Below are 27915 nucleotides of genomic sequence, written 5' to 3'. Positions count from 1 at the left end.
AGCCAAGCAGCCGCGCCCTCCTCCATGGCGCCCATTTTTCACCTCACTTCGGGGTCACCACACTCCCACGGTCTCCTTCTCCCCCCTCTTTGTCATTTCCTGTTCATCTTTTTGGCTCCTCCTCTTCCCCCTAACCTCCCCCAGCTGTAGTAGCCAGGGCTCCAGTTCTCGCACTTTCCTCTGTTCTATCATGTCCTCAGCTACTTTCATACTTTTCACAGCACCTAAGACCACCTCTATGTTGATGACCCCCATATTTTTACCTTCAGCCTGTATCTTACTCTACACTTGACACATCCAAACTATGCAAAAATCAGGCCTCTTCACTGCTGCCACCTTTGGTCCACCTACAACCTTCCCCTCTCAATGGCAATATCCTGCAGCCAACCACTCAGATCACTCTTTCCTACAGGATTCTGTTCTCCTTTTCTCTCTCGCTCAGGACATCTTTGGGGCTCCATCTTATTCGCTCCTCCCCCACTTTCAAACCACAGTATGCTGATCCACGGCTGTCTCTCTGCAGTGGCCTCCTAGGTGCTTCCCTGTCCCTCAAAGCCTCTGCTCTCTGAGAACTGGGATCCTGTCACTCCTACACTCCAAACTCCCCAGCAGGCACAGGTATCCAGCCGAAAGGCTAAGATGCCAGCAGCCCCCACCGGAGTGCTGGGGTTTCACACCCAGCTCTGGCTCCCGATTCCAGCTTCCTGTTGATGCAGACCCTGGGAGGCAGTGGCAATGACCCATCAAGTGGGTTCCTGCCACTCAATGGCCCAGCTCAGTCCCATTTGTTTTAAGCATTTGGGTAGCAAACTACCAAATGTGGTATCTTTCTCTCTGTCTCAAAGTAGAAAAGACAAACATATTAACTAAAACACCCCACTACTGAGTTTTTTTTTTTTCCCCACTAAAATTAAATGTCAAATCTTCACAATGGCCTACAAGGCCCTGAGTGATATGGCACCCACTGCCTCTCCAATCTCGGGGCCTTTTTGCTATTCCCCGAACATGGCTGGTGTGCTTCCACCTCAGGTAGAATTCCTATCAGCCCCCTCACTTTCCAATCTCTGCTTCAGTGTCACTTGGTAATTGAGGTCTACTGCAATCCTGTTACCACTGCAGCTGCCCTGCACCCACACGCCTATCACTCCTGCCATATTCACAAGCTTCTAAGCATGATTTAATGTACTTATTTCTGATTTGTATTCTCTCAGCAGTCTCTCCCCACTACAGGGTAAGTATCAGGAGAGCCAGGTCTTGGTCTTCAATACCCTTCAATAAGCACCTGGATGAAGTCCTTTGATACAGGATGCACTCAGAGATCGAACGAGTGACAAGACCCAGTGTAAAGCCCAGCGCATAATAAATGCCTGCCACATAATTTATAAATGAGTGGACGAATAACACTGCATCACCGGACTGAGTTTCCCTTGCTGAAGAAGGGCCTCCCAGAGGACTTTTCCTAGAGCTTTGCCCCCAGACTGCACAGGTAGGGCTTCTGGGTGGGTGTGGGGTACAGACCCACAAGTAACAGATACAAACAGTCTCCCACCCACTTCTGCTCCTGCTCCAGGTTCCCAGGCACCAAATTTTGAGAACCCAGAAACTGGCAAAGCAAGAAACTTGGACAAACACATCCTTGTGTTTCTGCTTTTGGGGTGCCCCATCTCCAGAGGCGAGGCTGGCCCTGGCTCAGGTACCTTCACAGCCCACCGTTCCTTTGCATGCTGTGGGGAGAGGAGTGGGATAGGCCAGATGCCTCTTGCGACACCCTCCAATCAGGGTGGAAGCCATTGGCCTTCCTCACTCCAGAGCCCTGCTTTCAATCAGAGAACACAGAGATGGCCAGCTCAAGGAGCGGCTAGAGGTGGGTGGAGAGGCAGCTGAACCAGCGTGTACCTGGAAGTAATAACTCTGCTACTAGCTCCATCCATGGCCTCGAGCCAGTGACTTCACTCTCTGGGCCTTGGTTTTCTCATGTTAAATGAGAATTTTAGCCAAGATAACCTGCCTATCTTACTCTCATAGACTCAATCATTACTGACTTTCCTAAATTACATCTTGGGCAACAGCACTGCTTGCATTCAACTCCCTGCAAATTCATCTGAATTCCCCCCTGCCTAGCTCAGCTGTTATTTGTTCCTAAGATCTGGGATCTCCTGGTGCCAGCCATGTGCCAGGCACTGTGCTAGGGCTGGGCGTGCAGCAGGGAGTACGACAGAAGCAGCCTCTGCCCCTGAGCAGTGTCTTGTTTAGCAGGAAGTACATGCCAGCCAGCAAATGATGCTTTGTTGCTACCCAGATACGTGCTTGAGAGACCTGGGCATGGCCGTGGCACTCTGTGAAGAGGTGCAGCACAGTCCGGTCTGGGATTCCAGAAAGTGCTGCTTAAGGAGGTAACATCTGACTGAGCTCAGGACACGCAGGAGTGAACTGGCGAAGAAGGAGGGCACAGACAAAGGTCCCCAGGCAGGAGTCGGGTTGAGGCCAGCGCAGCCAAGTACAGACAGACAGACAGGTGGCAGAGGTGATGCCAGTGAAGCCTCTGAGGCAAGATCACGTGGGGCCTAGAGGCCTTGGAGGGGTTCGGTTTCCACATAGAGACCGGAGCAGGGCCAAGAAGGGTGGCAGCATGCGATGTGACTGGACTTGCATTTTTGAAGGCTCACTGTGTGCAGAATGAACTATATGGCACACACCCAATAGAAAAAGACCACCCGTGAAGTAGCCATAGTACAACAGGCAAAAGATGAACAGCATTTGCCATGGGGGCTGTCAGCAGAAAAGCAGTCAGAGGCAAGGCAGCTCCAGCGAGGAACAGGGCTAAGATGCAGGGGCTGGGTAAGGAGAAGAAAAAGCCAAAGAGCAGCCCACATGGTTAAGTCAGGGAGCATGGTTCAAGACCTGCCTGCAGCGGGCCAATCGTCCCAGCTCAGTGTGGTACATGCCCAGCTGGAGATCTCTGAGGGCTATCAAGTAGAGAAGCTGAAGAAGGTCAATCTGTGAAGCTGGTGCTCAAAGGTCTCTAACCACAGAGGAGCTAGAGATGCAAATTTCAGAGTCCCTGTAAACACAGTAACTGAAGCCATGACAACTGCTAAGAGAAAGCGAGCGTGGGAGAAACTGGGAGTCTGGGACGGGGACTTGAAGAGCAGCTATGCTGAAAAGTCGAGGAGAGGAAAGGGCTAAGAAACAGAACATGAAGGAGGGGGCTGGTGCTGTGGTGCAGCGGGTTAATGCCGTGGCCTGAAGTGCTGGCATCCCAGATGGGCGCTGGGTTGAGACCCGGCTGCTCCACTTCCAATCCAGCTCTCTGCTATGGCCTGGGAAAGCAGTAGAAGATGGCCCAAGTCCTTGGGCCCCTGTACCCACACGGGAGACCTGGAGAAAGCTCCTGGCTTTGGATCAGCGCAGCTCTGGCAGTTGCGGCAAATTGAGGAGTGAACCAACAGATGGAAGATCTCTCTCTCTGCCTCTCCTCTCTGTGTAACTCTGACTTTCAAATAAATAAATCTATTTTTAAAAATGTGAAGGAGGAAAACTAAGGGTGTGGCAAGACGGAGCCGAGGGAGGAGGAGTCCACCCCCAGTCCAGGGATCAGGGACAGTGCCAGTTGCTGGGGGAAAGAGGACCAATGGGTGTGTGAGGGTTGATACCAATCAAAGGCAGTTCAGACCAGGTGCACGAGGAGGCGACGCTGGTCAGACAGCAGCAACGGCTCACTCAGGATGTCAGACTGTCCAGGGCAAGAGGAGGGAAAATGGCCATCTGAGACAGGAGAGGCTTGGACACAGGGACAGCTGCTGAGAAGGAGGGAAGGGGCTGGCTGCAGGACCACTGCCCTCCGATTCCTAGAGACACCTGGAGGAGTGCGGGGGCCGGGAGCAGAGCGTGGTGAACTGAAGGGCAGTGTACAGTCAGCCCTCCAAACACGCCAAGTCATACAGTTCACTGTGCCAGTGTTCTCCCGAGAAAGCCTCAACGTCTACAGGGCTGCGTGTCCTTGTGAGCTAGGCAGATCCTGGGAAGCAAATAACTACAGTGGGACCAAACACATCCCTGAACTGCTGGACTGGAGCTAGCTATGGGTGACTTGACAGGTCTAACCAGGTCAAATGGTCGGGGAGTGGGGGAGTAGGGGGTGGGGGGGCATGATTGAACACGGTAATGCAGTGGATGAGAAGCCACAAAACAGCAGCCGGCAGCTGAGGGAAAAACAGCCCTGCTCCTTCCTGTGGTCCTGTTAGAAGGGAAGGGGGACAGGGCATGGCTGCCGGGCTACATCCTGGTCCGTGGGGAAGGCCAGAGGCTCAGGGTGCCGCCCAGCGACTGCTGACAGCTCTGCAGAGCCTTGTCTGACCAGTTCACTGTCTGTAGCCGAGGCTCTGACTCCCAGAGCCAGAACCCAGCAGCACCTCCCAATCCAGGCTGCAAAACCAGCAGTAATGTAGAAAGGCTTACAGGACAAGTACACACCAAGGAGACAGTGAAGCAGAAGACCAGAACACAGAGCAGTCAAATCCAGGGCAGCACTTGGCCCTCGCAGATCCACACCAGCACGGTCGCCCCCCAGTTCAGGTCCTGCTCCCCCAGTTTGCTCTCTCTTCCGCCCCATGAGGCCTCCTTTCTCGGACTGCAGAGCAGACACTCACTCACAGCACCAGTGTTTCTAACAAAAGCTCACCCCCAAAGGGAAACCAGCAGAAGAGCTGACTTGCAAAAGATGAAGGAGCCTGTTTAGAATGCTGCCTCCTAGGGCCCTGTCTCCCAGTGTTCCCTCAGCACTGGGGAAGACGAAGGAGACGAAGAGGCCGGCAATCACAGGGAGGTGATAACTAACACTTAGCAGGCTGCCTATAATAAGCTATGACGTAATAGGAATGAACACAGCTCTAGGGAGAGGTGCTGCCAGCACTGCCCTGGCAGGCCCCGGGGGCTCAAGGGAGTCACGCTGGGCTAGAAACCCGGTTATTTCTAGGGCACCAAGCAGCATCTGACCTCAATCAGAAGCCACTGCAAGCAGGGGGCCAGGGGAAGGCCAGTGAGAGGCTGGAAAACACAGCACAGCCTCAATCGGAGGGTCTCGGTCACCTCCCCAGTCCTCAAGGTGGGCCAGGAAAAAAAATCCAGAGCCTTTAAAGAGCCATGTCTTCAGACTCCACATGAACAGGAGAGATCATCTGCAGAAGCTAATAATCCCCTTATCATTCTCTTTGTTCTCATACTGACTCCTCCCACAAAGTACAGGTTCTCATTTCCCCCACTGCTTTTAACTACCGTGGCCAGCTCGGAGCTCACGTAATTGCTTCGCGCCTCAGGTTCCTGGATGGAAAGTAGGCAAATGAGAGCCCACTACCCTAGGTTGTTGTGAGAATCAAATGAACAGTGACTGTGAAAGCTCATACTCAATAAATGTTACTGCCCCATCCATATCCAACTTCACTTGAGGATTTACCTTCTTAGTTAAAAATTCTTTAAGTTTTGTTTATTTGAAAAAGCAGGGTGACAGAGAAGGAGAGAGACAGATAAAGAAAGAGTACTCCCACGCACCAGTTCATTTTCTGAATGCTTTCAATAGCCAGGGCAGGGAGAGGCCAAAGCTCGGGGCTAAGAACTCCATCCAGGTCTCCCACGTGGATGGCAGGAATTCAAGTACTTGGACTAGAATTCTCTGCCTATGATATGCTTTAGCAGGAAGCTGGATTGGAAGTGGAGAAGCTTGGACTCAAACTAGCACTCTAATGTTGGATGCAAGCATCCTAAGCAGTGGCTTAATCCGCTGTGCCTCAACACAAGCCCCCTAAGTATAAATTCTTGGTCTATAGGGCTGTGGCACAGTGGGTAAAGCCACTGCCTGCAATGCCAGCATTCCATATGGGCACTAGTTTGACTCCTAGCTCTTCCACTTCCAATCCAGCTACCTGCTAATGGCCTGGGAAGAGCAGCGGAAGATAGCCCAACTGCTTGGATCCCTGCTATCCATGGGCCAGGATGAAGCTCCTCGCTTTGTCCTGGCTCAGCACTGGCCATTGGGACCATCTGGGGAGTGAACCAGCAGATGGAAGATCCGTGAGTGTTTTTTTTTTTGGGGGGGGGGATCTCCTTCTTGGCCTTTAAATTCTTGAACATATAGCAAGAGGACAAGGGTGGAGTGATTCTGAAGTCTCCTGGCTGTTTAGCTCAAAAGGTGCGAAGTCCACATGCAGATAATTGAAAACACGAACAATGAGAATTGATACCAAGTGGGAAACTCTGAATTTGTAGTTGAATCAGAAGAGCTTTCCAGCAATGAGAAAGAAACCAAGAATAGAATTCAGCCTAAAGAGAACCAATGGCCTGTGCTGTCACGTAGAAGTGGATGTTCGAGACTCGTGGCTAAGGGTGAGAAGCCCCAATGGCTTACTTACACCCTATACAGTGAAACCCAGGGTAACAACAAACTGTCAGCCAAAATGCATCTTGCCTTCCACTTTTAGGGGGATGCAGGAAATAGTGACAATTGTCATCAGAGTTCTGTTTTAAATCAAGGGACAGGACGTATCCCAAGATCAGGACACACGTGTTCAGGCAAACATTGTGCTTCCAGAGATCTGGGTGGTGAGGAGCGACCCTGACACCCTGCGTGATGCTCACAGGACAGGTTCTACACCTGCTGAGGGATCAAGAGGCCCCAGCACAGTTCAGCAAGGCCTCTTCTAGCGAGGACCCAAGATTAAATACTCGTTCATGCAGAAAATACAAGCTTGTGCCTGCACCCACCTGCCTCCTACAGAAGGATGGGCCGATTTCATCCCATCCACTACGCCATCGAGTACAGCACAACAGACTTGCAGGGCAGTTAGTGCATGGGGGTGGGAGTGCGGGGCAAGTGCTTCCTAGAGCCCCCAAAAGAGAATACACCTGCCTGGGGGAATCTTCTACCCTGTGCCTCAGCCTCCCACACTATGGTCTTGCCCCATAAGTCCTTGGCAGCCGGACTATAAGCGGGTTATGCACGAGGCAGGAGCTTTCATCTTTGCCAGTGAGCCAACTGTTAGTAGTTCTAATAATCACAGTGAGCTTTGATGTAGCACTATGCAATCTCAAGTACAAACACTAACTCTTCTGATCCTCAAATAGCCCTGTGAGGTAGGAAAACCAAGTAGTAATAGCCCCATTTTACAGTTCCCAAGACAGTCATGCCAAGGTCATGGAGCCAGTAAGAGGCCAACGGCAGTGCAGCCCACATATCTTTCCTAGAACTGGGCTCTGTTTTATGAGACAAAGTCTGAGGTGAGGACCATTCAACCACATCCAGTGAAGAAATCCCCAAGTATGGATGGTGCTTTGCCCAGGCCCTGAAATTCACTGCTTCATTGCTCGTGAACTGAGTGAGTGTAATCTCACCCCTTCCATGTATACCACACAGGGGCCTCCAGATTCCCTGAAATTTCACCTGGGCACCAACAAGCACATGGACCTAAGTCCAGGTGGAAGGGCCCTGGGATACCTTAGTAATCAAGAGCATATTAACAGTATTTATGGCATACAGGTCATGAGGACAATGAAAATTTCATCTACTCCAGAGGGCCATGTGAGAACAGACAGAACACCAAAAATGGTCCCCCAGGCAAGGAGAGAAGCTGCGTTCCACAGGCTCAAAGGTTTATTTATGGGAATATTTAAGTTCTCCTCCAAGGAAGTAGAACCTAGATACACATACACCTAGAATAAGAAGGCTCTTGGCTCAACCCCTGCTGTCTCCTTCTAACGGCCAACCCCGTAGGAGCCCTCTGTTCTCTAGCTCCACTGTCGTCTCCTTACTGGTGTACTGCCGACTTCTAATTCTACCTCTCCATCCGGTCCTCTCACTTACACTCCTGCTCTCCATTAAGGGAGTCCCTGCCTTCCCTCTTCATGCTCTGACTCATGCTTTATTTTCAGCCTAACTAAAACCACCTGCTGTCCTGGTTCAGGTTTGCAGAGCTAGGTACGGTACTCAGCACTGAAAACAGGCTTTGAACATTCTCCTTTAAAAAAAAAAAGTATAATAATGAAATAAAATTTGAGAAACAGAGAAATACAGAGAAAGTGCCCACCCTCGGTTCATTTATTTCCCAAATGCCCATAGGTGGGCTAAAGCTGGTTGCTGGGAATGCAATCCATGTCTCCCACACAAGTAGCAAGAACTCAATTACTTGAGCCATCACCACTGTCTCCCAGGATCTGCATTAGTAGGAAGCTAGAGTCAGGAGCTAAAGCCAGGTGCTCCAATGTGGGACACAAGCATCTTAACCACTAGACTCAACACCTGTTCCCAAATCCTCTTTCTTCCACAATTTTATCTCCACCGGGAATGACCTTCCCCTGCTGCCAAACACCACAATGCAACTTAGACCACGCTTCAGAGTCTGTCTGTAATTCCATCAGCTTTTCCTTCAAGTCTTTCCTGTTGTTCCTGGCCGGATATGTATTCATCCTCCCCACCCCCTTCCTTCTGTGCACCCCTCCCTTGTAACACACGATTTGGTACTTGCACCGATTTCCCCAGTGCCATTCCCTCGCCAGGTCTACAGAAGCTCCTGGATGACTCCTATGTCCCTGTCGTACTCCTTTATACATCTCCTACAAAGGCCTCTGCACGCAGGAAGCACCCAGCATGTAGCGGATGTCCTCCTCTCCACTGTATTTCTGCTTGCACCTCCCATCAGCGAGAGGGAGCCCAGCAGAGATGGCCTGGGTTCAGAATCCTGGCTCTGCTATTTTTAGGTTTGTGATCACAGGCAAAGTATTAACCTCTTTATGCTTGAGTTTCCCCCTTCGTAATAAAGAGCATATTAACAATATTTATTTCTTGTGGTTTTTGAGGGAACTAAATGAGTTAACGTTTAATAGGGAGAAGTGACAAGTACACATTAAGTGTCAGGTAAGTATTTGTCAAGTCAATAGTATCATTGCCAAACTCATTCTCCCCCTGAAAATGACTTTTCCTTGTATCTCCTCCATTTTTGTTAATGCCACTATCATTCTGCCCAACTTTCCAAGATCAAAACCTCAATTCCAATCTCTTCTCCATGTTTTGCAACCCAGCTCACTACCAAGCCTCAGATTCTTGGGGGAAAATAAAGTCCGTTTACCTGCCTTTTCCCCCACTTTCCTCAGCTTCTGGAACTTTTTAACTTCCTCCTTCATCTCCAGAACAAGAATGCTTCAAAAAGTGTTGAGGGGCTGGTGTTGAGGCACAGCAAGTCAAACTGCTGCTTGCAATATCAGCATCCCATATTGGAGAGCCAGTTCAAGTCCCTGCTACTCCACTTCTGATCCAGCTCCCTGCTAATGTGCCATGGAAGACAGCAGAGGGTGGTTCCTGCCACACATGTGGGAGACCAGGACGGACTTCCTGGATGCTTGCTTCAGACTGGCCCAGGCCTGGGTGTTGCAGCCATTTGGGAAGTGAACCAGCAAGGTCAATCTCTTTCTCTGATGATCTGCCTTTCCAAAATACCAAATATGTTCTTTTTTTCCCCTCCCAAAAAAGTTTGTGGAAAGTAGGAATGAAAGATGAAAATTTTTGGTATAAAAAATACAACTGAAATCCCTATTTTTAAATATGCATTTTTATCAACTTTGGAAGAACTCTGTGCAAATGGACTCCAGAAGTTTTTTGCACCTAAACAGTTATTTTTAATCCCTTTTCCCATGAACTTTTTGAAGCCACTGTGTCCCTACCCACCTGCACTCCACTCTGAATTGTTTGTACTGAAGTACTTGTGAACACTCCTCTTGCCATAGCCTATCTCTGCTCCAGTACCTACAATGGTGCCCAATTCCCTCCAGAACCAAATCTAAATTCCTTTGTCTGCCTCCAGAGACCCTCTTTAATCTGGTCCTGCCCTATTTCCCTAATCTTATCTCCCCATATCTCTGCCCCAACCGCAGTAAGCTCCTCCTGGCCCTGGGAAGACATCTAGCTCGGCTTTCCCTCTGCTCAGTGTTCTTTTGACCCAGAGCCTTCCCCCTCTCCTCACAAATCCCTCAAAGCTATTCATTCTTCAAGGCTAAGCTCTGGGTCCAACTCTGTCCTAGAAACTTTCCAGGCCTAACTGGCCTTGCACGGCTGTGAACTCTATGGTCTATTTTACCTTTGTGCAACTATTATGTAACTTTTGCTTTATATTCTTTGCTATCATTTCATACAAATCTGCTATCACAGCACAACTGTAAACCTCTTCAGATCAACATACACGACTACTATACCTCCCTTTCTCTGAAGAAAATATCAGTCAGGGAACTCAGGAAAAAAAAAAAATCTACTGACCAATATTTGATTTTGAGCCTGCCTTTCCCCTTCTTTAGAAGGCAGGAAATGGATGAGAATTGGGACTGCATACCCATCGAGCTGATCCTATATGCTGTGATCACAGATGGTGCAGCAACCCTACCAGGGGGATTTGCCATGGCCAAAAAGCCTGCCCTTATTGCTGGCAAACTCCGACAATCTCTGTAATCTAGGTTGCCATATGGTTCACTCAGCCCTGTAGAAAAATCAGTTTCTCGGGAGTATCAGAGAGACCAGGCAGGCCAACTTTCCTATCTATGGAGTGTAGGAAGGTCACCTTGAAATCACCCTACCCAAAACAGGAAGAAACAAAAGCTCCAAGGACAAGCCAGAGGCCAACCTGCCCCTTCTCCACAATCTAGTGACACAGGCCACTAAGTCCCCTCCCTGAAGACACTTGAGACCTCCCTAGAGAAAGCTGTAGCTGGGGAAGGGCACAGAGAATAGGTTGCACAGTCCTCGTGAAGGGAACGAGCAGCCCAAAGTCATGGTTTAATTTCTGTTTTCACAGCATCTGGTCCTGAGGGCGAGTAACAGAGTCAAACAATTTCAGCACTGAGCCAGCTGTCCTAATTTAGGAGGGACAGCCCCCATTTTTTGATCAACTATTCATCATTTCCCCATTCTGCCTCCTCTGTGGATTCCAAAGACAGGAGGAGGTCAGGCCCCCATCATCTTCCTAAATTGCCCCAGCCCCTCCCATCCAATTATCACAATCAGAGACTTGTGGAGGCTGCTCCGTTCCACACTCAGAGTGGAATCCAGGAGAAGTCTGGCTTCAGGGAAGAAATCCAGCCTCCCAGACATCTCTATTGTCCCTCAGCTCACAATTTTGCTGCAATTGTCAAAGAAAAACCCATCAGGCTGTTTTGATGCCCCGCTACTTACCTGCTTGGCTTAAATCCCTCTTGCTCTGTACTCAGCGTTGAAGAGGAAACCAGCGCCTGTGTGCTGAAAGCAGAAGCCAGCACATGGGTGCAAGCTGTGCAAGGTCACACAGAGAAGCACTGGACTGAGCCTGAACCTGGCAGGCCAACTTCCAGGAAGGACTCTCATCATTTCAAACTAAAGTAACAACCAGAGCTGGACAAGCCTAATGACACACAACTCAATTACCCTCCTGGGCCCTGAAGTGGAGTTGCTGTCACCTTTGCCCGCCTGCATGCTTCACAGTTGCAACTCTGGCATGCACATGCCACCGGTCACCCCACCCACTCATGTCCACTGCCCCGTAGCACAGCAGCAAGCGCACAGTAGCAATAGGACCCTGGGTAACTCATTCATGTTAAGTAAGCCTCTCCTCCGGGGCCGATTTTGAACCAGCTCCCCTGGCTGTGGTCCTGGGGTTAGACACAAAGGTAACCTGGAAGCACATACGAAGTGACATCACTTCACTCATTTTCCCCTCAACTCGTATTTGTTGAGCTCCATTTCTATGCCAGCTACCATGATGATCATAGGGACATAGGGTCAAACTCCCCACCTCCCTGAAGAGGTAAGGACTTCCTTCCCATCTCTATCAATGTATTACATACCTACATCTATCTCCTTCCATGCTCCAGGTGCTTACCCACAAGGGTACAACCCTTGGGGATTGTACTCAGGTCCCAAGTGATGGAAGACATATCTTCTGCTGCAGCTCCCTCTTGCATTCCAGAAGCTCCCAGTCTGGAGGACCACATGCAGACCCCCTCCACCACCATGCTACAATGCTGAGTGATGGAACACGGCAGCGAGTTTGACAGAAGAGCTCCCAACTGCTACCGAAACACAGAGGAGGCTGTGACTCATTCTGACTGAGGATCAGGAAAGGCTTGAGGAGAAGTAGAAGATGAGTCTGGGAAGAGGAGAGGGCTAGAAACTAACTGCAAAGCAAAGGAGAGGCAGAACAAGCCAAGGAGACAGGAGCAGAAGTACTGAGGCACTAAAAGCACCAAAGAACCAACCAGCAGTTTGCTGGAAAGCTTCAAGCAGTCCGTTTCAGTTACAGCCAAGACCAAGCAAGCAAGCAAGGGCTGAAGCTCTGGGAAGGGGCCGTGCTGCGGAACGTCTCCACATCCTGTGAAGCAGATTCACCCCACCCCATGGACAACAGGCTTGGGAGAGATCTTCCAAGACATGGAAGAGAACAGAGACTCTGACAGATGGCTGCCCATTTTTAGCTACATGGCAATACAGGAGAGGCTTGACTGTCCAACACGAGCATCACAAATGCGAAGAATTGGCTGGATGAGACGTTGCACAACTGAAAACTCTCAGGACTCACTAGTGGACAGGAAGGAGGTCAAGAAAGAAGCCCAAGATGGTCTGGACATTTCTAACAGCTTGAAAGACTGGGGAAGATGCTGTTATCTAAGATGGACAGTGTTTCTAAACGGAATAGGATGCAGTGAAAAGCACTGACCTCAGTTGGAGGCATTTTCAATCGCACTCTTTGGTAAGACCTCAGGAAGATCAAAGGCAAGGCCTCTAGGAACCTCAGACAGACAGAAGGCCTCCTGGGTCCCTTCCATTACAGACTGGGTTCCTAAGATCTTAGGCATAGAGTCCCACAGGTGCCTCCCAGACAGCCCACGGATGAGAAGAGCTGCTCTTTCTAAGATTCATAGGGTGGCTTTTGTCTAATGTTGTGAACTTTAACAAGATCACTGGAAAACCACACATGTTTTTAAAAAGAATTGTACTAGCAGGAACACAGCCAGTTGGACCAAAAAGAGTATCTTCAAGTAGGAAGCAGGCTGAGAAAACTACTTTGCTAAAAACACAGCCTACATGTTACGGAAAAAGTAGACTAATTCAGAGGGCAGAACCAGGAGCTCACAGGTAGATTCATAGACCATCAAGAATCACCCCACGTAGTAGAACCGAGTCCCACTCATAGCCCAGAGCAGATTTCAGAACTGCTTTCACCAAGTGACTACTATTTCCTCCCCTTTGAAATGTGAACATCTACCCCAGGTAGAAGACTACAGAGATGTGACATCAACTGTGACATGGGAGCCTAGATTGGATGCTGGATCAGACAAAGGCCACTAGTAAGAAACATTGGCAGTATGTGAATAACATCTACAGCCTAGTTAATAGAACTGCATCAGTGCTAGTTTTGATAATTTCTTATGTTGTATAATTTGGGGAAGCTGAGCAAGTAGTATTTGAGAACTCCACACTGTTTTTGTAAATTTCCCTTAAGTCTATAATTATTTCAGATTTCAAAAAAATAAATAAAGTTAACTTTAAATGCAACCATTTTTTTTTTCTGGCAAAGAGTCATCTATAGCAGCTACCCTACATCTATCCCTAGACTATACTAATATTTGGGAGAAGGGCGGAAACCAGTCCAAGAAGAAACCTCAAGTTGCTTCCCAAGGAACCAAAGAGGAGCCACTGCCTCTGCAGCCAGACCTGAATTATTGGGTGAGACCATGGCTCTTGGACCCCAGCCTGATGCCACAGTAATTGAGTCTTTGTTGGTGGTAATGGGAGGGGACCTTGGGTGGGGATCAAAGTATTTTTCTTATGTGCCAGAAGTCAGACTAAAGCGTCTACAAATTCTTCAACAGTGATTCCATCAAGAAATGATCTGGGATATCCACATCCCCCTGAGAGTGCCTGGGTTCAAATTCTGGCCTGGCTTCCAATTCCAACTTGCTGCTAACGCACGCTCTGGGAGGCAGCAGATGACGGCTCAAGTCCTTGGGATCCTACCACCCATGTGAGATGCCTGGTTTGGGTTTGGGGCCCAGCTTCAGCCTTGCACAGGACTTTGTAACTCTCTTCTCCAAAAACAAGCAGCGATGTTATGTGACTTTTGTGGCTGGATGGTAAAACTAGACAGCTTTCACCTGGCTGCCTCCTAGACGGCTCACTCTGGAACCTACCCATCATGCTGTGAGGAAATCCAGGCAAGGGCCCTGCCCTCAGCCCCAGCTAAGCTCCCAGATGAAAATGTGCTAGAGTCATCTACTAGACACATCAGAGAAGAAACTTTGAAATGACCCATACCCAGCTACTGTTTGACTATTCCAGCCACCATCTGAATAAAACTACATGAAAGATGGGGCCAGCACTGTGGCATATCAAGTAAAGCAATGCCACATGGGCACCACTTCAAGTCTTGGCTCCTCCACTTCTGATCCAGCTCCCTGCTAATGTGCCTTGGAAAGCAGTAGAAGACGGCCCAAGTGCTTGGGCCCCTGTACCCATGTCAAAGACCTGGAAGAAGCTCCTAGCTCCTGGCTTTGGCCTGGCACTACCTAGGCTATTGCAGCCATTTGGAGAATGAACCAGCAGTTGGAAAAATCTTTCTCTCTCTCCCCCTGCCTCTGCCTCTCTGTAACTCTGCCCTTCAAACAAATAAATAAATCTTTAAAAAAAAAACAAAAAACTCCATGGAAGATGCTAACCCTCCCACCTAAGCCCCTTAATCCCCACAATTTTGACAGATTGTAATAAATGCAGCTCATTAAAGCTGCTACATTTTGGGATTTTCCGGTTGTGCAGCAATAGATACCTGCAATGAAGTGCCATAGGCAGTTCGAAAATTAAGACTTGAATCAAGTTTGTATAGCTAGAAAGAAACACAACCTGAATTTAAATTCATTCTCTTTCTGCATTCATGACAGTAACAATAATTGCAGCAGCATACAAGCAGGTGGTATTCTAAGACCTGAACAGTAACAACTCACCAAATCCTTAGCACAATACTATGAGACACACATCATTATTATACCCATTTTATAATTAGGCAACCTGAGGCACAAAGAGGTTAATCTATCCAAGTTTTAGAGCTAATTAGTCACAGAGTGAAGATTCACCCTTAAAAGTCAGCTTCAGGGTTGGATGCTTGAATTCAATACCCATCTCTAGGTCCTGACTCCAGTTTTCTGCTAATGCAAATCCTAGGAGGTAGCAGTGGTGGCTCAAGTAGTTGGGTTCCTGCCACTCATGTGGCAGACCTGGATTGAGTTCCTGGCTCCTGGCTCTGGTCCTCGCTAGGGGGCCCTTGCAGCATCTGGGGAGTGAACCAGTGGATAGGAGCACTTGTTCTCTCTCCTTCTCAAATAAAAGTTTTTAAATCAGCTCCAGAGCATACATCATATTTTAACCACTACACTGTGCTCAGGCTGAACCTTTGAAAACAAATTACATAAACTGAGACAAGAACAAGGACAGCCCCCTAGGACTTGTACCCTTTTCAAGTTGATCAGAAGAGAAAGAACCAGTGAAGGAAGGATCTGAGGACAAAGAAGAAAGAGGCATGTGAGACGCATGTCTGAAAAACTGAACACGCCTTACAATAGTGCTGGGGACACTCCCAGCAAGACCCCTAAACCAGCTTTAAACTTTCAGGTGACCAAGTCAGCTGCAAGGTGGCCACGAGAACCCTCCTCCAAACTCACATGTTGGTAACCCACTCTTGCAGATGGAGAACCATGTCCATGGGTGTACAGAGCACCCTTTTCTATTCTTCTTACAATGTCCACACTCAGCCCTACTCTCCAACGTCGAGGCTACTGCTTCACTTCAGAGATGAGCAAAGTATACTCTTGTGCTTCCTTTAAAAAAAAAAAAAAAATAAGCGGCTCCTGACCCTGGCTTTGTGAACATCTGACCCACTGGCACCCTTGACCAACCTGATGTTTGAGACACAGTTCCCTAGAATGCAGTGCAGTTTTTTTTTTTTTTTTTTTTGACAGGCAGAGAGAGGGGGCGGGGGGGAGAGAGAGAGAAAGGTCTTCCTTCCGTTGGTTCACCCACCAAGTGGCTGCTATGGCTGGTGCACTGCGCCAGTCCGAAACCAGGAGTCAGGTGCTTCCTCCTGGTCTCCCATGTGGGTGCAGGGGCCCAAGGACCTGGGCCATTCTCCACTGCACTCCCGGGCCACAGCAGAGAGCTGGACTGGAAGAGGAACAACCGGGACTAGAACCCGAGGTGCTGGCGCTGCAGGCGGAGGATTAGCCTAGTGAGCCACAGCCGGCCTGCAGTGCAGTTTTAAGTGCTCCCTTCACAGAACTAATTTTTTTTTTAAAGATTTATTTATTTGAAAGAGTTACAAAGAGAAGGAGAGGCAGAGGCAGAGAGGAGTCGTCTTTTTTAAAGACTTATTTATTTTAACTGAAAGTTGCAGAGAGAGAGAGAGAGAGAGAGGTCTTCCATCTGCTGGTTTACTCCCCAGATGGCTGCAACGGCCAGAGCTGTGCGGATCTGAAGCCAGGAGCCAGGAGCTTCCTCTGGGTCTCCCACATGGGTGCAGGGGTCCAAAGACTTGGGCCACCTTCTACTGCTTTCCCAGGCCATAGCAGAGAGCTGGATAGAAGTGGAGCAGCTGGGTTTCGAACCAGCACCCATATGTGATGCTGGCACTTCAGGCCAGGGCATTAACCCACTGCGGCACAGAACCGGCCCCCACAGAACTAATCTAAAACCAATGGCCTCCAACTTTTTCTTCTGTACAACAAGCTGAGAGCCTAAGGCAGACCACTTGCCAAGGGCCCCGAGGCTGACCACAACAGGGAAGCCCGGAGCTCACACTATGTGCAGGTCGAGGGAAAAGCAGGCTAAGGCTGGCAGAGGTGGAGACCCCCGAGGCACCCAGTCTCAGCACAGCTCCCATGTGCCCTTTCACCAGCTGCATGCACACCATGCAGCAGAAAGCTACTCAGCCTTACAAAGAAGAAACAGACGGTCAGCTCCTCCTAACTGGGGGCTCTCTGTGTGCCTCCCTTCAACCTACAGCTCGGATTCTTTCCCAGAGGCAAGGAGCCTGTCTCAGAGGCAGTGGTATCTGGGTCTGTCCAGAGCAGAATACAAGCTGGCTATGCATCTTAGTGTCCTCTCAGTGTTGACCCAAGCCACCATGGCCAGCCTGCAAGTGCCGCAACAAAGAGCTCACGGTCAGTGCTTGGCCAAGGTGATGGAATGCACATGGCCACTGAATGTTAGGAGCCCTTTTTGGAGAAAACATTCCCTTTGCAAATGAGACCTGAATGTATGGGAGGGGCCTCTTGGAGAAAACCCATGTTTTGTCCCAAAGAACCTGATCCAGGAGAGATCTGGCCAGATCTGTTGGATATGGTTCCACCCAACCCCGGACCTATTCCTACCTTCTCACTAGGTGTGTCCCACCTAGAATCTCAGACAGGTTGGGAACTTTGTACCAAAAATTTCTGGCATTGTTTCCAACTGTTGCAAGTGGGGGACTGAGGAATGGCTGTTCCATTTATGACAAGAGCAAGTATGCTTAGGGGCCTCAGCAGTAAGGGAAACAGCAAGGTGGGGTGAGGTGGAAGAGTAAGGCCTTCGGTAAGAAGGCCTCAGATGTGAAACCCAAACAGACGATGAAGGGAACTCAACTAAGACCCAGCACTCGAACAAGAAGCCCCGGAAGGCCCAGCGTTCTTCAAGAGCAGCGCTTTGCATCCGGACCTTGCTGGTTTCACCATTTGACAACTGGATCACGTCACGCCGAGACAGCTTTCCTCGTTTGAAACACTCTCCTCATTATTTTCCCTCAGGACATCAAATCAACCAGGGACAGTGCTGGATGCTGCTTTCTCTCACCCAGAGCCAGATTTGGACACTACTGATGGTCTACTTGTCTACCTGTTCCATCTGACTGGTAAACGAACCTCTTCTCCAAAGCCATGCCAAGTTACCTAGGAGACTGTCAGTGATGGGGTGCTGTCCTCAAGTTAATCACTGGCAGAAGGGATCCCGATTCAAAGAAGCTGAGTGTTAGCCTCCTTGCAAGGTGGTGGCTGGCGGTCCTTGAGAACCTGAAGCCCTAAGGGAACCTCCTGTGGAGAGGCCCACACTCCATACTTCAGCCAAGCAGGCATGGCAGAAAATGTCATTTCAGGGAAACAGTGAAACAATGCACACGCCAAAAAGAAGCAACATCAGATTCTCACCTTTCAGGGAAAACAACCATCGTAGAACCAGTATTGGCCTCCAAAAGCCCACAAGCTGCCTACCAGGCAAAAAGGCACAGCCGCTTTGAATTCGTAGGCTAGCTTACTACAGACAGGACACCTGATCATACTCCCACTTGTAGGTATTTAGCCTGCAGCGTGAACAGCCCGGATTCAGAGTGTAACTGGACACTGGACTAAGAGGCCAAATGCGGAACATCCAAACAGCTACGGCGGCAAGCACAACTGGGAGGTTTTGCCAACTAACCTCAAGACAGAAAGGTAACACAAGCCGAAATACTGACATATGTGAGGAAAACTGCCTGGAGATAATTCTCAAAGAATTACCTGAAAGAAACTAGAGACTATCAAGGAAAAAAAAATTGAACCAAAGCATGTACAAGAAGCAGAATTCTACCCTTATGCAAATGTCTGAAGATCCTGTCTGTGGTTGTTTTTAGTCCCTTAGCCTCAGCTGTCATTGGAGGAATCCTGAAATCGCCCTAGGACAAGGAGGCTCAATACAGAAAGCAACTGGGCTCATTTCCTTTTTATTGGGCAGTGGTGAGCCACCAAGTATCTACTTAACCATATTTAAGTTATCGTCCCCAAAGATCTCACAATCAGGTAAAGAAGTAAGATGCTGACCCGTCAAAGGATAATTCACAGTGTATGACGTTCAGTGCTAAGTGTCACGTAAGTGATTCAGACTGGAAATACTGAGACGCTAAGTACAAGAGAAAATGAAGAGTATTTCCTGGGGTCAGGGGAATTATGGCCAGCTGAGTGGTAATCAAATCCAGCCAACATCTAGAGGAGAACTCAAGGCAAGGGAACTTTGTCCTTCAAACATTCAAGGAGCACAGCTTCATACTCCCACAGGGTTCCATATATTGATTAGTTAGTTAGGACAAAAACTAAACACCTCGAACTCTCATAATGTCACCTGTTATATCAGCCCATCTCTGTTCTTTGACCCCACACAACCACTAGTTCCATGTCAGCGTGGTACAGAAACAAGTAAGGACAGAGTATGAATGACTCAGGGTTAACCCCCAAATCAAAGCAGGATGACTCAGAGACCCTGCTGTCTTTGAAACTAAGAAAGCTACCAGTCATTTTCCAGGGAGTTTTCAGCAACTTCTGACAACAGCAAAATGAACACCAACACTAATGAAGTCCAAGAGCACGCCAGGCCAGAGTGCAGTACTTGGCTCACCCTACAGGCATGATGAGATTTTTCAAAGAGACATTATGGATTATGGATCTTATCCTGTATGCCAAACAGAGAAAAACAGTGTATCTTCAGGCTTCTCAGAAAATTGACCAACACATGTTCATGCATACTTAGGATTGGTGGTCTAGCAGGGACCTCCACAGCAACCACACCCTGGAACTCACCTGAGCTTCCCTACAATGAGGTCTTACAGAATCCAGTGTCTTCTCAACACCACCTCCACAAGCCCAAAACAAGGGCATTTGGATGAAAAATCCAACCATTCATGAAGGTCCCTTCCTTTCCTACCCTAGTCTACCTCTAGAACTTAAAAAACTTTCATCTACCAAGTCTTCCTGCTCACACTGGTCTAACTAAGATAGATTTTGTGAATAATTAACCTTTATTGAACAAATGATATGTTAAACATTTTACATGTGTTATCTTATTTAATATCCATACAATCCTATTAAGGATTATCACTAACCCCATTTTGTAGGAAAATAAGACACATAAAGTAATCTGCCCAACATCATCCCTCTGGGAAACACAAAAGATGGTTTTCAAATGGAGGTGGCTTCCACATGACTACACAGCACAAGCTCTTGGGCATTATGCTGTATTTAGTCAACATTTGTTAAAAGGAAAGGTATCTATGAAAAGCCTTCAACTGATACCTTGCTGAACAGTGCAAGTCTGAATGCCTTCCCTCACGAAGGGAACAAGGATGTCTTCTTTCACCACTCCTATTCTTCATGCATGCATTGGGCAATTCTAGCTAGTGCAAATAAGCCAGAGAAAGAAAGACATGGTGAACAGATTAGAAAGCAAAATATGAACCGTCTTTTGTCACTAACAACATTGTCATCTACATAGAAAATCCCAAGGACTCTACAAAAAAAAAAAAATTACTAGGACTAAATGAACTTATCTATCAAGGCCACAGGATATAAACTCAACATAAAAACAAAACAATTGTCTTTCAATATGCAATTGACATTCCAGATGCTTGGATTCCACATTTGCAAAGAACAATGGATTGGAAACACACTCAGGCTCAAGATCACCTCTGCACTGAACACTCATGGATATTTTTATTATTATCTAAGCAATGCAATGCTAACAACCATTTACATTGTGTGAGGCATTGTAAGTAATCTAGAGATGATTTCAAGTCTAAGGGAGGACGTGCGTAGGTATATGCAAATCTATGCCATAAGGGATTTGAGCATCTGAGGATTTTTGGTATCTGCAGAGGAATCCTGGAACCAATCCCTTGCAGATACGAGGAGACAACAGCACTAGCAATGAGTAACTGTAAAATGAAATTAAACGAATAATACTATTTGTAACAGCATCCAAAAAATATGAAACACAGATAAATTTAACAAAATATGTGTAAGATCCATTCACTGACAACTATAAGACATTGCTGAGTTGCTTTTAACCTAAGACTTGAAATAGTGCTTATGTAGCTAAGAATGAACTCATCAGTATTCAAGACCAGTGAAAACATCCCCCTTCCCTCTCCAGGCTCCTTGCCCATTCCTGCCTTCATACACCACAAACTTGCCCCTCTATGGCTGAGAAGGCTGCACTCTGCATGCCATCAGCCAGGTCCCCGCATTCCTCTTCATTCCCAGTCCACTCTCACTTCACCTTCCTGATGACTGCAATCTCTTCTCAGACTACTCCTGCCAGACCTGCTGTGTAGCCTTCTAACCAGGAAGGCCCTTGCTTTGCTCTAGGACTCACCCTCCCCTCCCCAGAGCGCTCTGGAAGACATCTGACAGTGTTCATCACAATCGAGGTTGGATTCCTGTTGTATCTGTGTACTTACAGATTGCAGGCTCATTGATTGCAGAGACCGAGTGTGAAGCAATACCCCTCAAGCACCTAGTTTTCTATACAGAGCACATTTCCAATTATTTGTTGAAGCACACATTTAAAGGCTGAAATTAAAAGGAAACTCTTTTAGGGGCAGGCCCTGTGGCACGGAGGGTTAAGCCACTGTTTGAGATGCCCTCAACTTGTATGGAAGAGCCTGTATTCCAGTTCCACTTCCATTTCCCACCCAGCTTCTTGCTATTGCACACCTGGGAGTCAGATGATGGTTCTAGTGTCTGGGTTCCTACTCTACTCCCCACCTGACATGGGAGACCTGAATGGAGTTCCTGGCTCCTGGCTTTGTCCTGGCTCAGTCCTGGCCATTGCAGGCATTTGGGGGAATGAATCAGCGAATGGAAGAGATCTCTCTCTCTCTCTTCTTAAGTAAACTTAAAAATGGATGGATAGGCCGGTGCCGTGGCTCAACAGGCTAATCCTCCACCTTGCGGCGCTGGCACACCGGGTTCTAGTCCCGGTTGGGGCGCCGGATTCTATCCCGGTTGCCCCTCTTCCAGGCCAGCTCTCTGCTATGGCCCGGGAAGGCAGTGGAGGATGGCCCAAGTGGTTGGGCCCTGCATCCGCACGGGAGACCAGGAGAAGCACCTGGCTCCTGGCTTCGGATCAGCGAGATGCGCCGTCCACAGCGGCCATTGGAGGGTGAACCAACGGCAAAAAGGAAGACCTTTCTCTCTGTCTCTCTCTCTCTCACTATCCACTCTGCCTGTCAAAAAAAAAAAAAAAATGGATGGATAAAAATTAAAAGAAAACTCCTGTAGTAATAGAATGTTTGGGATACCAAATTGCATGGCTGACACGATAGACCTAATGATATCCTGACTTTCACATAAGCTGGACCAGGTGTGTAGCCATGGGCTGATCTTCCTCTCATTCAGATCATCTTGGCCTTTGTCAGTTAGGCCAATACCAACATCAGAACGTGGCCTGAAGGACACAGACTTTAAAACACACTGGGAGAGAAAGGAGCCAGTGTCCTCAGCACAGGGCAGAAAAGCTGAGAATGCTAAAAAGGATCGCTGAGGGTACCAGTGCTGTGGCAGAGTAAAACTAAAACCTGCAGTGCCAGTATCCCATATCGATGCCGGTTCAAAACCCAACTGTTCTACTTCTGATCCAGCTCTCTGCTGTGGCTGGAAAAGCAGAAGATGGCCCAAGTCCTTGGGCCCCTGCCACCCACATGGGAGACCTGGAAGAAGCTCCAGGTTCCTGGCTTCGGATCAGCACAGCTCCAGCCATTGCAGCCATTTGGGGAGTGAACCTACAGATGAAAGAACACACACTCTCTCTCTCCAACCCCTGCCTCTGCCTCTCTTTAACTCTACCTTTAAAATAAATAAATCTTTAAAAAGAAATCACTAAGGATTCTGTTTCTGAAGTGAGAATAAAAAGTAACTGGAGCAAGGCATCTTGGGGTGGCCACGCTGCCAGCAGATTAAGACATTTTCTATACATGAATTTTGTCCCTTTTTAAAATAAAAAAATTAAAAAATAAAAGCCCTCTAGATATCTGTGCCTCTCCTCTCTGCAAATATCTACCAGGTTAAGTGGCATGGAAGCTATCTCCCGTCCCAGCCTCGGCAAAGCACGCACTTAGGTCTAGAGCAGAGGCCAACAGAAGAGCTCCCAGCCCTGGAGACGCTAGGCCTCTCTCCCAGAGAAGGTCCCCGGAGAGCCTACAAAGTGGGAAGGGACTGTTACCTTCCAACGAAACCACGGAAATCACCCTCGCGGTGGAAGCTTCTCGGAGAAGATGGCGCCGCAAGTTAACCGCTTTTCCTGACAGCTGATCAGCAGCAACTGTTCTCAATCATCACAAATTTATCTTTTGACCCCAGATTGGCAAAAGCTGGCCAGCTCTTCGGCTGAGTGCAGCAGGTCCTCTTTCCTATCTTCCCACCTCCTTCTAGTCCTCTTTCCTGCTTGCTCAAGTTCTTGCCACGTTATGTGGCACTCTAGCTCAGGAAGATTCCTCTGTGTGCATTGCTGCTTTGGAAGAAGTCTACTTTAATTCCAACAAGACGGTCATTTTTCAAATTTGTCGTACTTTAGCACTTCCGTCCACTTCCAATCCATTGACTTGCCTTGCTCTTCTAAGGAGTTCCCTGTGTCGTCCCTTGAATTGCATAAACTAGATGTATTTCTAGGTACAAATTCCCAAAAGTAAGTGGGAGGAGAGGGCAGATTTTTAGAAACAAGACAAAAATTCCTATGCCATGTGTGTCCATCCAAACTCAGAATTTGGGGTGAGGGGAAATTTCTCTCCCCTTTAGTGCCAATTACACTAACATTAATTCAGAACTTGAAAATAAAGACCCAAAAACAGATTGTTGAGCTTGCATGGGGAAAGCTTCACTGATACTGCTATCGCCGTTCCTTTTCCAAATCAATACTGATAATTGCCAAATGCACCCTAAGCCAATAGGATTTAGGATTTAGAGGGTTAAGACTTCCTGCTGCTTAGATATTTGCATCTTTACTTTTTTCCTACCCAACCAAATGGCAGTTCCCAGATCCTCTGAAATTTAAACATTTTCTTCCTATCAGTTACCTGAAGTGTATTTTAAAACAGTCTTCAGCTAGCTCACGCCCATTTCAAAAGTCTTCAGCTGGCTCGCTCCCCTGGAATTGCACCAGCTGTGCATGAGTATAGTCAAAATCAAACTCTTCATTGGCATCTGGGGTCTTTGGCTTCCGGATGAAAATCAAAGCAATCATATACTGTTGAGTTTTCTCCTTCTATCTGTGGAATCATGAGATTTCCCACATGGAGGCTGCTGTGAGATTATCAGTGTGTGAAACAGTAGGGGCTGCTGTACGGGCAGAGCTATGGCACAAATCTCAAACCTTTGGGCCACTCCTTTGAGCATCCCAATTAAGACCCACTCACAAAATTCATAGATGTGGAAAACTTCTCCATGGCAAAAGACCTGGAAATTTAAATTTATTTTTTTATTTTATTTATTTATTTATTTATTTATTTTGCTGACCCTAGGGTTCCATTTGTGAGATAAGGCTCTGGTTACAGGGAGAAGAGGATTGTCTGACCAAATAACACAGATGGAAAAGGAATCAGAGGTGATAGGAATAAGGTGGTTAGGATCTGAGGCTAGGTTAAAAAGGTCTGTATTACCTGGGAAGAACTTGCCAGAAAATGGCTTAATGAGAAAATTCATACTCTCCCTGTGGTAAAAGGAAATTACGACTGCTTTGAAAAGCATTTTGGTTTTTGAGAAATATAGATTTCATGAGGAAGTTATTTTATAATTGCCTGAAAGTTGAGTGGTTGAGGACAGGGGTACCAAGAAGAGTTTTCACCATGCATTCTAATGTGCTTTCTTTATTTTGAGCCAGGGAAATGGGCTATGTCTCAAAAAATATAAAAACCATTTTATAGAGAAAAAACTATTATTAGGAAATAAAGTTTAAAAGTTTCAACTGATAGAGAATGGTAAAGAATAAGTAAGCATCCTTACTTTGGGAGCTGAGGGGAAGTTAGTCACCTTGACTTAATATACCACCCTCCTTAGCACCCAAACTGTTTTAATTCAAATTGATGGTTGTTTTATTTTTGTTTAAATTCAGGGGCAAGGGAAGGGTAATTTGCTTTCCAAAATTAAAAGGAGGGTCTTCTCCAGCAAGACCTTTATTTTCAACTGCTGAAATCCCGTTAACACTAATCAGCAGGATGATTAAGCATATTGTGGTTAAGTACTCCAGTCAGTAATGACTCCTTTGGAAAAAGGGTTCCCATAGCGACAGGTAAAGGCTATCATCAAATTCAGCTTTTCAGCACAGGACTTGGGGTCACAGATCGGAGAGTTCAGATGGTTTTGCTGTTAATCCGCAAGCTTTCTCTTTGAACTTCACTTGACTTCATTCATTCAAAAGACACTTATAGTGGGTCCTTCTGGAAGCTAGGCACAGCACCAAAACACTGTCTGTGTGGGAGGTGGGGGGAGGGCTAGGAGAGAGAAGACCTCAAAGATAGTGTTCCTGCAGAACGGGGAGGAGAGCAGCCGCTACAACAAATAATGACACTACGATGGCAATTGAACCCCTACCTTATGAACCAGACCTGTCCTTTCCACTTGGACTGGTCAGTTTCTAATCTAGTTTCACTTTCCCTGTCTTCAAGCTGCAGCACAGCTGGGTTTCCAGCTGGCTGGCAAATAGAAGATTCTTTAAATAAACAGCACTTTAAAAATATGCAGTCACTTTTCCTATACTGAATTTTGTGAACCACCTTCTTCTCATCTGTGAATACGGCTGCCAAGTTAATTTGAAGCTATCCTACAGCATGGAGAGCCCCCCCCCCACAGCCATGCATCTTTTCCACATTTAACAACAAAGCACAGTTCACACTAGAACGCAGAAAATCCTAAGGAAGAAGTCACCTGCTGTGAAAAATGCTATCTACTGCATCTCTTCAATAAGGAAGCAACTTAAACACATGTACATAAGAAAGGGACAAGGCAGGGTGTAGTTGAACCAAAAGATAACACCACTATCTTTGAGAAAGCAGGACTGTTTGCAGAACAGGGTGCTTCTGCAGCGTGGTCCGGAGCCCTGCCTTACAAACCCTAACTTTTTACCACCAGAGGCAGAATTTTTGGAGAAATTATACATGTTAGATCTGTTAAAAATAAACAAAACAAAATGAACAACAACAACAACAAAAACCTGCAACTCTCTGGCGGGTATTGCCAGTTCCAGCAAAAGCCCTACCTGTCATTCCCCATTTAGCTCTCAGGCTTCCGGTCAGCCTTGTACTGCCAAAACTGGCCTCCTAGGAGGACCATTTAGAAGGATCAAGTATGACCCCAGCATCGATGGGGTCAAATGCTAGGCACCATATATCCCTCCTCAGGGTATACTACCCCAAAGTCCTACTCCCCATCCCCCCCAAAATAGCAGCCAGCAGCTTGCAAGATCACCTCCCTTAGTAGCTGCACCTCTCAGAACGCAGACACACAGACCCGCTGGGAGCTGAAACCGGCTGAACAAAGTAACGATTCAACCTCAGTTGCTCAATCTAACAGCCACTATGACAGCTTCCAAGTGCCAGCTTCCCTATTTTGCAATGGGCGAGTCTGCTCCAAGGAGAAAATGTTCCCGATGACCCTGTGGCCCAGAGGGTTTTCTTTAGAATAGAAAACAGAAAATGAATTTGTTAGCTATTTCCTGCTGAGCACAAGGAAGGTGTTGTGGTTAGTTGGGATGGCTTTGTTTCCTTATTTAATATACCATTACCCGTACATGTTTTCTTTAACCAAGAGAGAAAAATAGGAAAGTGCAATTTATATTCTTCTGCTGTAAGATCACCAATTCCACAAGTCTCCTCTCACAAATGTGTCCTTTAATTTCTAATCCACTTATATAAAGCCTCCGCAAACTGACAACTCTCTCCATGCTCTCTGTCCAAAGCCCAGTGTTTTGCATTCTAGAATGTTGCCTACCATGCACAGCCCTCTCCTTGATAATTTATGATGTGTGGGAGCCTTCCCTCTTCCAGTGATTGCAGTCCTAAGTTGATGCATTTCGAGAACTATAGGACACACGCTATCTCCATAACGTGAGATGGCTGTAACCTAAAAGCAGACTACGTTTCTGACCCTCCGATCCCTCAGGATCTCTGCATTTAACTGTTAAACCATTCATTGCTCACTGAAACAAAGTATAATTGATAAGGTGTTGTGTTGGGGGGAGGAGAAAAGGCAGGAGGAGGGGACAAAGAAGCAGAGAAGCTTATGGGGTTATCTGACAATGACCACCACATCCCCAGGGGCCGCAATGGGGACTGGGTTACAGATGAACACTGTGCATACTCCGGAGCACCTCACCAAAAACAGAAGCTGTCCTTGGACAAAGTTCAATCAATGGTTCTACTATCTACTTCCCACTGCACAATACAGTTCTACAGTTCCCCGAGGGATCTCAGATAAAAGACTTACTAGAGTAACAGAAAAAAAAAAAATAGAAATTTTTAACTGGCCTTAACTGGTCAGCATAAAATATCTCAGAGCATAAAGCCAACATTAACAACCAATCGACACTATTCCCGAGAAGGATGTCAGAACGACAAACTGCTGTTCTCCCCAAGGTTTCTTCTTTCCTTATGAAGACACTCCCCAGATTCTTCGCATTCAAGTGACCACAGCACCTGGATGTGCCCCCATAAGGAAACTCCCAAAACTGCCCTCTTGAAGGGGGAGAGGGGCTTCCAGAAGTCAAAAGTCAAAGGCATTGATCTAGAAAGAGAGCGGCAGCAACACTTCCTCTAAGCCTCAATACGAAATTTACTCCCCAGGCCTGCCTGTGTTACCCAGGTTCAGTCAGTAGAGGCACCAAGTTCAATGAGAGTCCAGGATCGGTACCACGCTTCAGTGATCGCGCGGCGGCTGGGAGTCACGCCGAACGAAACACAGTGAACCCACAACTACGAATAAGCTCAAGCAGGCCGACACCCAACACTCCAGGGTGGGCACAGTTCCGTCTGAAACCTCTTGCTGAGAGGTACTGGGTTCGGGGAGCAGAAGAAAAAGCTCCCATCACGAGTGACCTCCGACCCC

At 47.5% G+C, this 27915-nt stretch overlaps 1 protein-coding gene across 5 annotated transcripts in view; it reads right to left on the bottom strand.

Annotated features, from left to right (window-relative positions):
* NRG2 (neuregulin 2) overlaps window positions 1–27915 on the bottom strand; it is a 265355-nt gene that overhangs the window by 149642 nt on the left and 87798 nt on the right. The gene's annotated exons all lie outside the window — the stretch shown is intronic.

The sequence above is a fragment of the Lepus europaeus genome, chromosome 4 (assembly GCF_033115175.1).
Source record: "Lepus europaeus isolate LE1 chromosome 4, mLepTim1.pri, whole genome shotgun sequence".
In the NCBI taxonomy this organism is placed as follows: Eukaryota; Metazoa; Chordata; class Mammalia; order Lagomorpha; family Leporidae; genus Lepus; species Lepus europaeus.
This window is presented reverse-complemented; position numbering and strand designations above follow the sequence as displayed.